Here is a 19,033-nt window from a genome sequence, read left to right as displayed (position 1 = left end):
TGTGGCCGGGAATCGAACTCGGGCTGCCGTGTCCAAAGCACAGCGTGCTAACCATTGCACGCGTGGTATATATATATATATTGTGTCTGTCACGGTGCTGCCAAGCGAGTGATATGGTCCGTATCGACGTAGCTCCCCATTGCTCCTGAAAGTGCCACGGTAGCGCAAGTTCACTCCTTTGGATGCCATCTTTCACCAGCCTTGTCAATTGGCCCTTTTCCCTTCGAGTGGCATGTCCTGCCCAAACCCATTTAATCTTCAGAACTGCCAATACCATGCCTCTGATTTGCCTTCTTTCCTTTGATGAATCACGTTCACAATGATTCCTACAGCGGTGTAAATGCAGATTTCCCGACAAAACAGCCGCTCGCATCCCTTCTGGTAAACTCAAACGCACGCCTCACAGTCAACAGCTATTACATTTTAAAACAAGGTGCAGCCCTGCAATTGCTTGCTCAAGCTACTGCTGGCAAATTAACCTTCTCTGGAGAGATGATCTACTGGCGATACTGTTTTGGCAGTGTCGCACACGTACAAAGATAACAGAATAAGGTTCCTCGCTGGCCTTTATAATGGGTGCTATGAAGAAGGGCTATGACCCAAAACGTTGGATGTTGTATAATTTTCCTTTGAAGTCAATGTGTTGGGTTTTCCCTATAGTGAGCTGGAGAGAGCCCATCTATAGGGTATTTGGCCTACACTTCCACAATAAACGTCAGGATAACATCAGTTAAACAGCTGCACAAAGGCGTTTGAGTACTCTTGATCATGTATCAATCCCACTTGTTAAGTGCTGGGTTGATATGCACAAGCAAGAGCGCATTTTAAAAGGTTTGTAACATAATCAGAATTACAGACCCCTGCACCGTGCCAATTACAAAGTTTCATTTTCCTATGTGTGTGTGTCTCTCTCTGTTTGTCTCTGTGTGAGTCTCTCTCTGCTTGTGTGTTTATCTGTGTGTCTCCGTGTCTATGTTTTGTCTCTCTCTAAAATTTAGACGTCGTATTCTATTATTATTTAATTTAATTTATTTCTTCGTGACTTTACCGAAAGAACCAAAGAGTAATTCCATTTTCCAGTTTTCTAGAAGCACAAATCACAAGAAACCAGAGAGTCGTTGGTTATGCAGAGTAGATGCAAATGTATGGTAATAGCTTGGTAATGTTGTGTTAATCCAGAGACACAGGCGTGAAGAGAGATGGGCAGTGTGACGGAGATGTGCAAACGGAGACAAACATTAGATGGCCACAGAAGAGACAGATGCACAGAGACGGTGCAACAAGGCAACCACAGGAGCCGCTGAGGTTGCACGAGAGACGCGCGCAGAGAGGACAATGAAGAGAGTTGAGATAGAGTCGAGAAGAGATGTGTGGATACGAGGTGCAAAGGAGGCATTGGAGAGACGGCCGGTTACAAATCGTTGAGACCGCACTCATTTTTCAACCCAGATGAGGAGACGGTGGCAATGAGACATCGGGGAAGAGAACTCCAAATATACAGCAGCAGGCGTCAGGGTCGTGATTGAACCCACGACCTCCTGTATACCAGGCGAGGTATTTCAACTTTTGCTACCGGGGGAAGGGATTTAAAAAAAACTGTGCTAATTGTTTAAATTGCCACATATGACTTTGTGCATTAATCAAAAAACTAGACCGTGTGGAAAAATATTTCTCGAGAACAATGCCGTTAGGCATCATACAATTCCACTGACAATGTCGCTTCAGATTGATTCCTGGCATCCCATGGCAAACCAGGGCGAAACCCAGAAGCAACTGTTCACGCATTCCGCCCAATGTGAAATGTAAGCCATTTGTGAGCCAACCGGCTGGATGCATCGTCGCCTAAAGCCACGCGAGAGAGGCAGCGATCGAGATCGGCGCGCTCATTCCGATGGATCTTTCTTCTTGATTATTTTCTCAGCACGAGCACGGATCGCGCGCGGCTCCTCAACTCTTGCGGATGACGGACGATTGAAAGCGCGCCTCCGAAAACCCCACCGTAGAGGCCCACGTGGCGCATTCACGCCTCGTGCACATGCGAGCGCCGGCATTGATTCACGTCCCAGCAGCAGCAGCAGCAGCAGAAGCAGCAGCCGTCGGTCAGCAATGCTCTCCGCAGGTTTCCGTGGCACTCCACGATGCAGTGGTATTTTGCTTGCGGTGAATGCCGACGATGCGTTCGAGTTGCGCTTCACAGTCGCACGCAAGCGGACGCATTAATAGCGCAGCTTTGGGCGGTTTTGATGTTTGTGTTTGGTAATAAATAAATAAAAATACGCACATATATTGCAGCCGGTAAATTCCATAACGCGCCGTAAGATTAAAAACTGAAATATACACGGGTGGCAATGTTATCAGAATCAGAAATCTTGCCCGGAGAGATCTATTCATGGTGGCTTCACGACCATTCACTCTGCCTCACCTGAAGCCGTTGAATCGATTGCTAACCTCAACATCAAGCTATACCTGCTTCCCCAGCCATAGAAAGAAGAAAATGTATTATCGTGGAGAAATCCGATGAGCTATGAAGCTCTTTTTCACAGATTTCTATCCAGGGGCGGGTCAGAAAGTAAAACAGCAAACTGGTAAGCAATTCACTAAATATAACTACAACTTTTGTTTAATTACATAAGTCCGATTTAACAAGATTCGGCAAGGCAGCAAAAAAAAAACAACAACAACAACAACAACAGTTCCATACCAAGATAACACCACACAGCAGTCGTCCCTCAATAAAATGGCACATTAATATTGAACTATCGATACGACCACAGGTAAATGATCAAAGTTACAAATCACATTCGCAAACGCAACTGGTGCATCTGCCAGTCATCTCAGTCAGCCAACCCATGGCCCCTGCTGGGTCTGTCCCATGACCTCCTGCACCTAGCCTGGCACAGAAGGGGGCATAGCTGGTGCATCTACCAGTCATTTCAACCAACCCATGAAACCTACTAGGTCTGTCCGGTGACCTCCTGCACCTAGCCTGACACAGAAGGGGGCACAGCCGGTGCATCTACCAGTCATCTCAACCAACCCATGGCACCTGCTGAGTCTGTCCCGTTACCTCCTGCACCTAGCCTGGCACAGTAAGGGACACAGCTGGTGCATCTACCGGTCATCTCAGTCAACCAACCCATGGCACCTACTAGGTCTGTCCCGTGACCTCCTGCACCTAGCCTGGCGCAGAAGGGGGCACAGTTGGTGCATCTACCAGTCATCTCAACCAACTTATGGCACCTGCTGGGTCTGTCCCGAGGATCTCCTGTCAGCGAGCCTTCGACACTTCACGTGGCCTCAAAGTGCACCTGACCTGGCACAGGCGCCGTGTTGACGTTACCTGCCGAAGAAACCGGAGCGCCCTGAGAAAGCCCACGTGTGTGAGGGATAACGCTCTATCCATACCGATGGGACAGATAACATTGGTCCACACTTTATTGTGTGTACAACCTTCGCCTGGCCACCTCCTCGACGCACTTCGCCCACACAGCGCTGGTCTACAGCCGTGCGCCACCAGTGTGTGCGTGTCGCTGCGAAGAAGGGCCGTAACTTAACTTTAGCCGGGAAGAAAGACGGCACAACGTGCCCTCTCATTCCTCAAAATGTAGACTTGCTCGTCATCAAAATATATAAGAAGAGGTTTTACCCTTTCTGGCAATAAAACAGGGGTTAAGATGCTCAAATACCAAATAGAAACCTCAAACTCGTTACCCCTCTCATCCTTCTCTCCATCACGTGTCATCCCTCCTCCACTGTTCGCTTTTTGGCGGTCTCTGGTGAGACAATGGTGAGCCTGGGCCCTAAAGAAAACCTCTGGTGTAGACCGATCAGTCTCAAAGACAATGCATATATGATCGGAGCATAGTGTTTTTTGCATGTTCACCACAAGTATGTGTGGTTAATGCAGACATGATTCCTTGCAAAAGGTTTTTATTTGGTGTTTGAACTTCTTAACGCAACTGCTTTATTGCCAGAAAGGGTAGAATCTCTTCTTATTTTTTTTCCATAGAATAACCGAGTTGTTCGTTTTAAAATAAGGAGCTCGACTCGTGAATCTGCTGATCTGAGTTTCATTCCTGGCCATGGCTAACATCAGCGACACGTGACAACCAGAACCTGTCGAAGCCCCCACACTTCAACGTGGGGTGAAGTGCAGGTCCAACAACCGCGATGAATGATTCGGCGTGGGGAGGCCATCGTGCAGCAATGAATTCACAAGGGGCTGTACGTTTAAAAAAAAATATTTCATTGAATGCAACCCAGCATAATGGGAAGCTTCGTTAAATATATGTTCAAACGGACCAGGGGAACGATGTTGATTCTCAAAGAGCACTGCCCACGTGATTGCGTGGGAGACACGGCTGGAGTGGAGGTTAGGTCACCGGGGGTGGGGAGGGGTGACGTCATCACGCAGACGTGCCGGTGATGTCACCACCGCATACTTTCCAGCAAGGGCCAGCCAGCAAACGCTTGATGCAGCAAATCTGGCTGTGACGGTCCCACCTGATGACGGAGACTTGTGTTGCCTCCGAAACGTCGTGATTTTATTATTTTATTTTTTATTTATTTTAATTTCATTTTTTACCTACGTGACTTTACCGAAAAAACTACGAGTATATAGCAAACGCTTTCTTTTGAGAATCTTACTTAAGTAGGTTCCCTTCCCGTTCATTTTAATAGCAACTTCATAAGAAGAAGAAAAAAAAATACTGTCCCATTCCAGTCCAATTTAAACATGTCAAAAGTATATTTTTTAAGATTTGTTAAACTTTCTCAGCAGTTTGTGGCGGGAATGCCAACCCTGTCCATTTTCCCAAATTAATGCACTAATTGGCCCTTTGAGTAGGGTGAATGTCAGCTATGCAAACGTTTGTTTCTATGTGGGAACTTTCCACCCAACAGACTTGTCTGCAAGCACAGAGAAGAGGCCGGTTGTGACCTATTAGTCACAGGCAGCTACATTGTGTCCAGTCATCAGTGACCGGGCTGAGAATATAAAAGCCACACGCACAAGAAAACATCGTGTGGGGAGCTAATTGCTCCCAAGCAGTGTTACGCTCACACACACAAATGCCACTGCACACTTTTGCTTGGCTTTGCTACCCTATAACAATCTTGATTTGAAGCTTTCGTGACTGCAGGAATCCATACTCTTTGGTTATTTCGGTAAAGTCACGTAGGTATAAAATGAAATAAATCACGTTTCGGGCGCAACACAAAATGTACCTGATGACGGACGCTTGTGTTGCGCCCGAAACGTCGTGATTCATTTTATTTTGTACCTACGTGACTTTATCGAAAGAAGCAAAGAGTACCCTATAACACACGCGACAATAATACACTCAAAATCTATTTATTGATGATATTTTATTTTAGAAACAAAGGGGTTCCGAGGTGGCGAAATGTTGCATCACTCACCTGGTAGGAGGAGGTCGTGGGTTCGATCCCCGACCTTGACACCTGCTGTATTTTTGGAGTTTGCACGTTTTCTCTCTCTCCCCGTGGTTACATGGATTTTTCTCCGGACCCTCCGGGTTTACCCTCGACATTTCGAAAGGTGCTTTTATATTATTTGGTTTCTGTAACTTCCCACGTATGATATAAGCCACTTTGATAAGCTATCACGTGTGGCCAAGTCGCCTCTGGAAGAGAGCTCAGTGGGCTTTACCTGAAAAATAAAATATAACATTTAGTACAGCCAGAGACATAAATTCAACATTGCCAATTGTATCACTACACTCCAATCCTCGTGACGTTTTCCATAATCAACCCCGGAGGGATTATGGGATGAGTGACCCACAGCCAGGAATTGAACTCGAAACTTACCGATTCGCCAGTCGCTTGTTCTACTGCTGAGCAATCTGGCTGGTTTTGGGAGTTGTTCTCTAGAACGTGGAGCGAAACGTCTGACATCGCACCGCATGACATACGGTACAAGGGGGAGTTGTATCGTGCAATGCAATTTGTGAAACAACCCAACACGGAGCGGCACTCCAAAAGTTGATAGACGCCCAGAGAAAATAAACATCCTTTAAAAAAAATCCATGTCACGCCTGTTGCGGGATCACTCCTCGCCTTACTGATCTCGTCAAGGAGTATACACCATCACGCCAACCCTGGTCATCCTTGCCACGGCGTTTGGCCGGCCATCGCACAAAGACAGCCACTTGCATCGTGCACTTTCAGATGCACTTCTGCGGCCGTCTGGAATGCTCTTCCTTCCGATATTCGGATGCCATTGGAGCGATGCACTTTTAAATCGTCTAGATTGAAAACTCTTTTCTTTAGAACTTGGTGTTTCCTTTGTTGTTATTCTCCGCACCTCCGATTAGCGCGGTTGGTTACGTACGGTGCAAAAGAAGTTCAACGTACAAAACACATAATAGAGGTTTTTTGGTTTAGATCGCGAAAATATATAAATGTGTCGTTAAACCCGCCACCACCCGACACGGCCAATTAGTAAGGTTTCTCACGTAAACAAAACATGCCAATTCATTACTAGTTCAAGACAACATTTACAATTCGAGTACGACGTTTCGCCGGTAATATAATTCCAACTAGCTTCATCAGACGACATTTGTGGAGAGAGAAACCTTCTTGTTTCGGCCTCAATAGAGGGATAGATGTGATGTCGTCACTTGTGAGCCAATCAGATGCGAAGGCGGGGTGGGGGGTTAATGTATTCATGTAAATTACAATGGTTATCTATTACACTGGTCAACAAAAAAAAATTCTGGCCTGGATTTTTGCAGCTGTTTTAGACTAATTTCAGGGTGCTGATTCCAAATCTGATCTCAGATTTGCTCTATCACATCTCATTTTATGCTATCGGCATACCCCATTTTCATTGATTTTACCCGAAATTAACTCTGTCACTTATGATTGCAAGTTGTAGCGAGTCAGTGACTGCTTTAGTGTTAAAATATGGTGCTGTATTTTTAGGATAGTGTGTTTATAATATCATTTTATGTAGATATCCACATTTATTTAATATTTTTCTTCTGCAGTTTTTATTGAAAATGCAATATTTGATATCTCAAAAACCTGATGTGATAGACAACAACTGATGCCAGATTTGGAATCAGCACCCCAAAATTACCTTAAAACCTTTGAAATACCTTATGCCAGAAAAAGTGTGTTGACCAGTGTTATTGATTGGGTTATTCAGAGTTTACTCAACATACATAATGTATGTTGATCACGCGTGCATACATATTATGTATGTACGTTCCTCCGTTTGTGGGTACAAACATCCCTGTTAATGGCCGCTCACAACTAATCACCATCGACGTATGGTGACCTGTATAGGGATGCAGTTAAACAGCGAATTACTTGATAATTATCACAATACGATTCCAAGTACAACTATACCTGTGGCTATAGGAACGATTACAATTATTATTTTTCTCTAAATTTCAATAGATCCTCTAATTAGTCTTCACCAATTGTAACTAGTTTTCCACACAACTTCAGCATTATAAAAATCGAGTGCGTTTCCAATCCAGATTTAAAAGTGCATAGCTACCGTGACATCCAAATAGCCACGCATAAAAATGCGATCTAATTATGCAGATCACTGGAGCAGATGAGACTAAGCACATGTATTGTTTACAGTGTTTACCTTGTTAAACTAAAACTCACACTTGCAATTGAAACTTCTCTGCGTACGATTGGGGGGAATTGGGGGTCCCGCGATTGAAATCATCTTCGCTCCGTGCCGCGTTGATCACGAATTATTACTCGCGCAGCTGATGCGTAGTTGGCAGATTGGGGTATCTATGCCCCCCCAGGCTGACGGGAACCTTCATCCCGATGGCTTGTTCCTAGCTGTGACGGAGGACACCGGGTTAATAACATAATGCGAAAAGGTCACACGTGTGAGTGAGTGTGTGTGCGCTACGTGGCCAGTACTAGATGAGGGTATGAATGAACATGTCCCCGTAAGAATTGAGGATTTTGCGAGCTTTTGCTTTTGTACAGGGGGTGACTTTGGCAACGATCATTGACGATCAGAGCACGTTGTTGCCCAGGTTAAACGTAAGTCGTGTCCGTGAAATTCATCCCATCGCATCTCTCTTTGGTGGTGGAACGTGGGTTTGATTTTAGATTGAGAACCGATTATAAAAAATAGGAGGGTCACCCACAATTTCTGGGCACATTTTCAGTACGTGGGTGGTCATTGAAGTACAAATTTGGTAGGAGAAAGCAATGTTTTGTTTTCACGATGATCAAGTCAAATGGTTATCGATGTCACCAATACCGCAGCACCTCACCATCACCATATTCTCTCTGTGATGCTCTGCAGGAATTGAACCAACAATGTGAATTATTCCGCTGTCACAAAAAACACGGATTTAGGCATTCCTTAAAATAGGTTTTTGGGTTAGATCACGTAAATGTAAATGGGTCGTTAAACCCGCGCTCACCCGACACAACCAATTAGTAAGGTTTGTCACGTAAACAACACATGCCAATTCGTTACTAGTACAGCACACCGGCGTGTTGGAGAGTAAATCCACAACTTTTACTATTCTAGTAGGACGTTTTGGCAGTAATTACAACGAGCATCATCAGGCAACAGCATTTTTATGAGTCACTGACCTCTGGGTGCCACTACAAGCCCCAAGTAATCCGCCTTCCAAAGACAAAGATCCCCCTTATAGCCTTTAATGGACTGTTGGGGCAAGTGCTGTTAGCCAGCACTTAGGAAGGCCGGCACGGCGCACGGCTGGGGTGGGCCGCCTTTGTCTCCCCGATACTGACACACCACACCGAGTACCCAATTTATGCTAAGTCGACCTAATCAAGGTCTCGGACATGATCAGGTATTCACCACTGTTATTGGTCGTGAGCAGGAATCGAACTCGGTTCACCGGGGTTAATGCCACACAACCTGCCCTCCTCCATCCTAAACATGTTGCACCCACCGAAACCTCCGCTACCTGATTCAATCCGCTTATGTTTTCCTGCCATTATTTTCTATCCTGACCCCCCAGGTTTCTGACTGCTAAGTCTTTTCTTGCTTGCCGTTATTTCTCTCGGCATCCATCTCCTCCACCTACCCCTGCCAATACAAATACGGTAACGTGCTATCTTGAGTCAGCTGCTAGTTTACGTTCCATGTTCAACATAGCCCGTAACTTCACCTGTTACTCCCCATTAGCCATGCTGAGCGTTACACGGGCATCGAGGTGCCATACCCTGACTTTTCAGGAGGCAGTGCCGCTCCGATGTGGACTCACCATGTCGCGTATGTATGGGATAGAGCGTTTCCCCCTCGCATGCGTGGGCTTTCTCCAGGTGGTCCGGTTTCCTCCATGTAAACGCCTTCAATATACAGAGGGCTGCAGAGCTTGGGCAATTGTTTGTGCCGGCTCGCTGCACGGCTGGCCTCCCGACTCGCACCCCTTGAGTGCTCGTGCCTTCCCACTTTGCCTGTGGTTCCTGCCGCCTCTCGAGTCGTTCTTCGCTCTTGTTCCAGAGCGAGCGAATGCTGTGCGCTGGCACGGCACCTTACAAGTCGATATAAATGACCGAACCTTCACGTCGTTATTTCAGCGTCTGATTTATCGCGCTCGGCAATGTTTAAAAGAGCTCCCGACGCACTCACAGCTCTGCACGGGAATGTGCTGATAAACGAGAGCAATCAAAATTAATGTTTGCCATACAAATAAGACGTGGGTAGTATGCGAGTCTGTAACCACCATATCATTAATAATGATGACCTTCATGTACTTTAATGTATTTAGTTTTATGAGCGAACATTTAAATCACAGTTTAGATTGTGGCCATTTATCAAACAGTCCTTGAACTCTGAGTCGGCTTTATAAGGCACATTTTCCCATGTTATTATAATGCGTTACTATATTATTAATACAAAAATGCTTTTATTTCCATGTTTTCCTGTAGTATCATTTTAAAGTAAACGTCATTGTAATCAGCCGCGATCTGTCCACTGCTCGATGAAGGCCTTCCCACCAGGCTGTTACCACCATCCATTCATTAAACCGTCACCTTTTTCCCGAAGTCCTATAACTGGACGATCCATCTCGCACCTGCCCATGAGCTGAACTCATCACTCCATCTCCACAGTGGGCAACCTCACAGGCGCGTCCCACTCTTGAGCTGTGGTCACGGACATTTCTCCCAATCTTGAATTCGACTCAAGTTTTGCGTTACGTTGTTACGGCTATTTTACCGTCACGTCCCAAACCACGTCACTCATCGGCGCGGTTAAGCTCGTGTTTTATTAACGAGTCTGGTCCAGCTGAAGTAATTACACCACTATAGACCTAAATCACTCAATGAACGTGCGCACTGAAAACTAAACTCTTTTTATTTTACCAGGAATGGCCCACTCAGCTATATAGTTCTATTTCAGAAGCGACCTAGCCACTAATGATAGCTCAACGAAGTGGCTTAGCACATGGAAATTTATAGCAGCCAAATACTCTCAAAGGATGTTTCTAAATATGGAGGGAAAAACCAGAGGACCGGGAGAATAATCCATGTGACTACGGGGAGCGTATGCAAACTCCAAATATACAGGCATCAGGGTTGAGAATGAACCAACGACCTCCTGTATACCAGACGAGGTAGTTAACATCTCACCAACACGGCACCACTGACTTGATATCACCAGCCCAGGTGGCTCGGCAGTAGAGCGCGCGACTTGCAAGCATAAGATTGCGAGTTCAAATCAATGTTGGAGATTGACTAAGCCCATCATCACTCTGGAGTCGATAAAATTAGGTACCACTTCGTGGAGAAGTCGACATTTGACCTGCCCATGTCATAGCGCCATGACGTGGCCTAGCATTGGCGCGTTCACCACTTCTTGCAGAAGTTTGCGGTTCGAATCACAGCAGCCGCCCTACTCATACATAAGAGTAGGCCATTATTGTGCCGGTGTTATTGCTCACATTAAAAATAAAATGTAAAATCACGCCGCAAATTACTCAGTTGGGATTATACATAGCGATCATTGCCACCCCTACTGCGGACACCTCCTGAGAAAAAGAGTTAGGAGACTCAATTAAAGCTGTACTAGGTGAACAAACGTCGTCGGAGTAACAATAGAAGCGTGGAATCTCCTCCACGGGCCCAGGGGCTGTAAGCAGAAGACGAGCAACCTCCTCAACGCTTTACGCGAGCCAAAAAAAAAGGTCGCCCCGACTCTTTGAATTTGACCGACGTCAAGTTATTTGCACAGGTGTAATGACCAGCGCGCTTGGAGTTGTGTGAAATCGGACGTGTAAAGGGCAGGGCCCAGAATGCTCGAGCTTGCCGGAAGGTGCCGTCATACATGTTTGTCATCGAAGAGTCGCGGGTTGCGTGGCGAGCAGCACGTGACTGTGAAGCGACGTCCCCCATCCGATGAGACGTGAGAGCGGTGGTTTTCGAGCATGCGGTCGCCGGTCACACCGCTGGAGGTCCTCCACGTGATCCGCGGTGCTGTCATGCAAATGCAGCTTGATTCAGAAATAATAATACGACGTTTATACCTTTTGTTTTCGGAAATAATTAAGATTTAACTGATAATATTAACTACAATTTTAAAACACACCCTGGTTAAACTGTCCTTAAGCCTAACATCTAAATGCCCCCGTGCCCCCTACCACCTGAAGAATACCTTACAGCTGTGATGAAAAAATTGAATGTGTTTATGTTCCGGTAATATGAATCATTAGTATCGCTGATGTTTAGAGAGATCGAGAGACAGACGTGAATGCGTTTTGTCACCGAGGGCATGCGGCTGGCTGGCTGGGTGGTCCGTAGGCCAAACAACGCGATCCAACCTTCCCCACAAAACCTCTTATGGATAATATTGCTCGCGAAAGCCTGATTGCGTGTTGAACTGGGCCCAAACACAGCTTGATAAACACTGCATGAGAGGCATAGGCAGAGTTTGACTTATATATTGGAGGGGAGGGGGGGGCAGTGTTCGCTTTGTCCATCACATTAGAAATTGCGGGTGGATCCAATTTTGTTTTACTAATCTTTATTGTAAACTACTGAAAGTAAATTTATGAAGGTGTCCAGTTTGCGGGGGCATTGCCCTCCCCCCCGTGCCCCCACCCCGCCAAACTTCGCCCATTGATTCTGGTGTATGCCCACCCAAGGCCAAAGCGCAAACGTCATGCGTTCTTCACGCAGATTTCCCAATTGCGTTGTAATGGGAAATATGTCTGTTGCTTGAATGGCAATGATAATGATGAGCGTGCGTATGGGGGACCGTTACAAAGGATGCAATGATTTCCACAGAGACTAAGATCACAATTACCTGATGGCCGATGTCCGCATGGGATATCGGGGTGGCTGAAAATATTGAGGGTCACGTTAGGGCATATTAGGCACAGGGAAATTAATTTAGTAACTTATGATTGTACGTTGAGCTTCTTTCACACTGTACGTAGCCAATGATGGACTCTAATGGTAGATTCTTAAAATGGATATGGAAGTAAAATACAGTATAGTAGATGTCAAAGTGTGTAAAGCACAATGTTTTAACTTGTAATATTTACTTCTTTGATTAATTAACTGATTATGTTCACATATTACATGGTACTCTGAAATGTTATAAAAAACGTGACTCTGGAAATTAATGAACAAATCTTTAACGTGTTTACTTTGGCGGCCATTTTTTGGCGGACATTGCGGATGCTGGACGTTTGTACTTTGAGGCCGCTGTTGTCACCGTCTGTGGCGAGATGCCACCAATCCTGGCGCCTGAGAGTAGAGGTCACGTCACCAACGTGGCGTGCAAGCTTGAGCCCCTGTTGGACTCAAACGCAGACAATCTATAAGGTGCCCACGTAAGTATAGATACATTTAAAGGTTCGGTTTGGGCTCGTCACAGAGCTTGTATTCAGAGATGTGATATTTGTGGTCAGCTCGTGATGGTTATCACTGGATTCAAACCTCAACATTGGCATTCATTCACCAAGTTACCTACCAATTTCCACTTCTATGCCTCCACGTCTATGATGCCCACCTTTAGCCAACCTGCACTGAGTAGCATGGTGAAGTATAGGTCAAATATCCCCTACGTACCACACGGCTTAGGATGGCCCATAATCCAGTATTGGATTAGCACGGTTGGCTACGTACGGTGCGAAAGAAGTTCAACTTACATACATACGCAAAGGGATGTACATGTACTGTTTAAGAATACGGCTGAGGCAAAGTGGTTAGTCTTACTCCCTGCATTGTCCTGAAGGTGATCGACTTAATTTCAAGTAGAGCGTCGTATCGAAATTAAACATTTGCTTGCGAGAATCCTTCAAACAATAATTTGATGTATACGGGACGATGTCATTTATTTGGCAATGTCAGGTGATGGAGAGGTCTTGCGCGAGACAGCCTCCTACGAGTGCGCATGCGTTGGGAGCGCGAGGCGATTGTTTTTAAATGAAGGGCCTTACCCGAAGAATCGCCTCTTGTAGTTTCAGTCGTGGGGTCCTGCACTGGTCAAGGGGATCAGTGACAGAGTGAGTTGTCGTTTTTGTCGTCCTCCATGCTAGTGTAGTGGTTATCGCTACGCTGCGCTACGAACCTGGCCACCCGAGTTTGATTCCCGCTCGTGGCCAACACCAGTGACGATTATCTGAACCTGTCCTAGGCCTCCCCTAGCTCGACTCAACCTCAAACGAGTATCTGGTAAGGCACTAGGGAGACAAAGGCGGCTGGGCGTGGTGCTGGCCACTCACCCCCTCGTGTGGAATTCTGACCTTCATAGGCGCTCGCTAACAACACTTGCCCCAACAGTCTGTTAAATACTACACGGGGGAACATGTGTCTGTTGTGTCTGAGAAGACGAACACCCCTGGTTTTCTCGTGGAGCCTTAAGAGCGGTCCTTCGAAAAAAAAAAATCTGAACTAATTTCTCACCGCATTAAAAAAAAGTGGCGGCCCATGGGGGAAGCATGAAATGGGAGGAAATTCAAGAGCCGCTTCCCGTGGCGTTGAGAAGAAGGCTCATCTCTGCAAGCGGCGGGAGGCATTTCACGTGCGTCAATACGCAGTGGAGCAGTAATAATTAATATTTGTGCCATGCGATGGAAAGGCAAATTGCCCATGGGGACCCAGAAGATAATCAAAACTAACGTCTGCATGAATCACCAACGGCCCCCTTTTTTTTCTTTTCTCTCCATCCTTCCACGAAGCTACCTGTGCAGCTCTCCGATGTGTTTTTCGGGTTTTACTCCGTGTTTTTCATCGGCGCGACACCACGTTTTACTCCACGCGCCGGGAGCTCCTTCTGAGAACGTAAATGAGCGGCTCGTGTGGTGAGCTGACCAACGCGGTTTCTGAAGAAGCTTCCAGCATGCGGAGCGAAACGTCGGAGGTCGTGCCGATAAACTTGGCGTGGTACAACCTAAAAACATATTGGGGCTCTACAGCACAACCGCGAAACCTACACAGGAGCTGACTGCTCAGTCCCCACCCCCACAGCTATAGGAAAACGTTGTTTTAGCGTTCAGATAGTGTCTGATCTCAGGTAGTACAGTGGGCAATCCTGGCCTGCGTCTGACTTAGTGTAAATTAAAACGGACGTCATCGGAACAGAATCAGAAGACATATTTTTTATAATTACTTTATCGGTACTGAGGCTCCCACAAGGCCATGCGGGAGGGCGTGTGGCACAGTTTTCCGCCAGCTATCATAGAGTGCAGGTCGTGTCACTACAGTTCTCTGCGGTGAGTACAATTTCTTTTTAAAAACTACGGCGATACGCCCCTCGAAATAAAATTACCGCCGAATCGCTCGCGTGTTCCGAGATTCAGTGGTGAACGGGACCCACGCCCTGCAAACTTGCAGACATCTCGGAACGGGAGAGTTTTACATGGATATTACTCTTGTCAGAGCTTAGCATTGGCTGTTCTATCAAGGGACTGGCGCCCTGTGATGATAAAGTGGAGCTTCCACCACTGGCACGTGGCCACCAATAGAGAGGAGCACTGGCTGACCCTCACTTGAGTGGGTGGAGGAATTCACAATCGTTACATGATACAAATGTTCTCATTTGCTTACTGGAAAAGAAGGGTCAAAAGTATAAACAATTCATGATGTTAACCAATTCTAAACCCATCACGCAAATGATGACGCACTCGTCAGACAGAAAAGTGCGCGCAGGCTGCAATTAACGGCGCCAACACGCGCATTCAATACGGTCGATTATTTTTTGCCACAGCAGAAGGTGCAATGGTGACCATAGGAAGCATTGTCCCATCGTGCCTGGTATCATACACTGGGGGCGATCCTGGCGTCATCACGTCACCAGCGCACCGCGTCCAGCCGGGTCACGCCTGATGAGCGATCGGTTGAGCAACTCGGTCGCGTGCAACCGCATCGCCGCTCTGCAGATGTCTCTGCCAACCAGTTGCGAGCAGCTGCACAGCCCGGTTAGCTTAACAGCACAGGACCACGTTTTCAGACACGTCCGTCAATACCACCGTGGCCTTAAAAGAAAAAAGATAATAACAGGCGACGTATTGGTGGCCGTGGCCCGTGTTTCGCAGCACGCAATTAGTACGTGCGCTTGTGCGACGCTGCCGACACGACATCACCAAATAAGTTGTCGGCATTCAAGCGTCGATCTGCCCAGCAAATTTTTGTCGCGACCCATTTTCATCAGGCACCCGGCATGCTCGCAAACTGCGGTTGGCCGTTCCGATCCCGACTATTAAACGCCATTTCGTCGGCCTCATCTGCCCAACTGCTCGCTCGGCTCGTGGACAAAGCGGTTGCAGGCGAACGGGTTGCGGCGATTATGGCAGCGACTTGATGGCGCCGACCAAACGCTCAGCGGTGGACCATCCCGACTTAAGGTCCACACCACGTGCACCCCTCCGTGTGATTGGCTGCCACGTGAACGAGAGAAACAGCCAATCACTGCTGCCGGGCGAAGGGGATGTTCGCCGTGGTCCACAGTTAAGAGGCGGTCTGGCAACATTCCGCGAAAGTGGCCGTGACAAGTAATTACCATTGAGCGAGATGTCGCGGCCGAGGCGTGATCAACGTGTGTTCGCATCGTCGCAGTGTGGAATTATAGTGCGAAGCGAAGGGTGCACATTCTTGGGAAACACCGAACGAAAGAGCGCTTGATATTTCAGAATCACTGAAAGGGTAGCGAACTGCCTCCCGGCAGAATAACACAGGAGATTGATTAAACATGTTAAGTATTTTAATTTATTATGCTTGTTTACCCAGAAAAACAAGGCTGTGTCTCAAGACTTTTTTCATGCCCGACCAAGTGTTCACAGATTGTTGCTGGGTATGTAATCCCAATTGAGTAATTTGGAGGTACATATTCAAAATTTGGGATGTTTGGCCAATACCAGTTGCATTGTATGTTTGTAGTTATGACAGGAATCCGGAGAGCCTGGGGGAAAACACACGTGGAACAGTTGGAGAACGTCCGAGAAGCACGCACAAAGGCACCCGAGTCAGGAGTCGATCTCGGGTGCGTGTTGCTGCGAGGCACAGGGACGTTACCACCGCACAGCATGCTGTCACTCCCAATATATATATTTTTAACAGGGAAAAACACAAGGCAAATAAAAAAATCTCACACATTCTCTCCAAATTCATATCTGCCAAACTGACCTTTCCCTTTTTTGCCAAGAGTGAAATGACGTTGATGATTCCGCAGATGGATTTTAAAAAATATTTTTTTCATTTTTCCACTTGAGATGATCGGTGTGGAGTGGGACGTGCGGTGCGAAGTAATAGCCGGGCCACGCAGAGGCCACGCGGCAGTTGATTGTCCTTTGAGAGAACCTTTATATTGTGCCACACGCACGCACACAAAGCGTGGTCATGAATTAAACTCCTGGCTCAAGGGAATGTTTCGAGCAATTTCACGTTCAGAAAAGCACCCCCCCCCCCCCCCACCACTCTCCCCCCCACCCCCCTCCTTTGTCCAGTTCGCCGACACACGCAGGCGGGCGAGAGTGAAAATTTGGCGGCGAGAGTCATTGAGAGTCATTCAATTCGTCTTTTCAACGCTCGCGTGCCACTTGTGTGCACGCGTTTGTCGTGGATTTAAACAAGGACATCGCAACTTTATATCGTGGCTTTCAAGAGGATGCGATCTAACAATCTACCCCCCCACCACCACCACCAAGCCTGCGTAATTTTTTTATGTAGCGATGGGTTTTCTTATCACTTACTGGTTTGAATTAATGCACTTAGCACGTGCCTTCGCAGGAGCAGATATCAGCGCTCCATCTCATGGGTAGACGTGCTCTTGGCAGGCACTCCCACCGTCGTTGTGGCACATCGGTCTAGCGACGTGCCCTGCACAAGCCGACGTTTTAAAAAGCGTCATATTCTTTAACCATCGTATATTCACTAAACTTTTTTTAAAATCAAATACTGGGCAACGACAGACTTGGAAAGCGCCACAGAATCCACGAGTGTTTCGTGATTTCTTTTCCTCGTTATGCTGCATTGCTCCTCTGAATGGCAGGTGGCCACACAGCAAGAAGGACCTTGTCTGCTGAAGTTTGTATGTCCTCCACCAGTTTCAGACGGGTTCCTAATGGACCCTCCAGTTTCCTCGCGCAGAGAAAAAAAAACGCCTTGTTTTTGGTATCTACCCAACGTTCCAAACGTAGCAGTAGCGGCATTCTCCGGATAACGAGTCCTCTAACTCACGGAGGCTTTCATGGGTACATTATTATGATACGCTAAATAACAAGGGGAACTCCCAGTAAAAAAATATGGGTTACGTTGGGCATGTGTTATGCCTAGTATGTACGAATGTAGAACTTCGTTCGCACCGTACGTAGCCAACCGTGCTAATCGGAGGTGCCGGGGAAAGGACAACAAACGAAACACAAAAAAGCCGTTCTCATGAGTTTTCAATCTCGATTATTTAAAAGTGAAGTAGGTCCCAGTGGCTTCCTAATCTCGGAAGAGCATTCCAGACGGCCGCAGAAGAGAATCTGAAAGCGCACGATGCAGTGGCCATCTTTATTCGATGGCCAGCCAAAGGCAACGGTGAGGATTATCGGAGTTCCGGTGATGGTTTATACTCCTTGACGAGAACAGCAAGGTAGCCCAGAGTTTCCAAACCCGGTATCCCGCTAACTGTAATGAAACACTCGATGTTAAAACACGTCACACCATGTGTGGCCACATCGGTCATCAAGCATTGAGGCAGAAGTGTGAGACATTCGATTCGGAGCTCAGAAATGTGACACAGACTCGAGACAGAGCCGTGACTCTAAAGGCTCAGTTCGTTTGCAAATTATTGGCTCACAATTTTGCGGGAGCTGCGAAATCCCGTGAAGCTTCATTTCCGTGGATGATTCCTCGCAGATGACGGCTGACGATTAACTCCCAAAAACACGCCAGCTATTGTTGTGCTCTTTGCAGCGCTGTCAAACCACACGGACAGGTCCCCAAATGTGTTTGAACATGAAGTTGCCAGGATCCTCACTTGAACCGGCACAACAGCTCACGTCAACACGATCCATCAGACCCCTCGGCTGATGGATAATGCTCCTACAGATGTCACGACGCAAATCCCTTCTCATGTTTTCAAAATCCCCAGTATTTCAGACATCCTAACTCTGACCTTATTTGTCCTTAATTCATCCCCCATCCTTTCTGCCCGAGTCGCTTTCCACCTTGTCCCCCATATCAGGCATTGCTATATGGGTCACACGTTCTGGTATGCTGCTCTCAGGCTCTATGATGACTCCATTCTCCCAACTGCCTGCATAGGAATTTCCTTCAGTCATGAAAAAAAATCACATCAGAATCAGAATATGTATCTATACTGGAGGAATTGGATGAGCTATGACGATGTTATTCACAGATGTCCAGTAGGGGCTGGTCAGAACGTTACAACAACAAACAACACAACAACACGATAGGACTGCACGGTACAGGAAATGTAAGCAAATAAGTAAAGAAATATGCTAATAAAACTTAGCAGGTGAAGCCCACTGAGCTATTATATTATTTTTCAGAAGCGACTGGGGTCATCACAAACGATAGCTCAGCGAAGTGGCTTATCACG

General features: G+C 46.8%; 1 long non-coding RNA gene across 1 annotated transcript; it reads right to left on the bottom strand.

The window, feature by feature from the left end:
• Positions 1-9,595: 9,595 nt before the first annotated feature.
• On the bottom strand, positions 9,596-18,448 carry LOC133354535 (uncharacterized). The gene is made up of 3 exons (XR_009756599.1): positions 18,269-18,448; positions 11,306-11,454; positions 9,596-9,629 (listed from the first exon to the last, which is right to left on the bottom strand). It is a non-coding gene; the product is annotated as an uncharacterized LOC133354535 (long non-coding RNA).
• Positions 18,449-19,033: the final 585 nt, after the last annotated feature.

Source organism: Lethenteron reissneri, chromosome 47 (genome assembly GCF_015708825.2).
Source record: "Lethenteron reissneri isolate LAM-NWPU_2019-01 chromosome 47, ASM1570882v1, whole genome shotgun sequence".
In the NCBI taxonomy this organism is placed as follows: Eukaryota; Metazoa; Chordata; class Hyperoartia; order Petromyzontiformes; family Petromyzontidae; genus Lethenteron; species Lethenteron reissneri.
The sequence above is the reverse complement of the archived record's forward strand: the minus strand, read 5'-3'. Positions and strand labels throughout refer to the sequence as shown.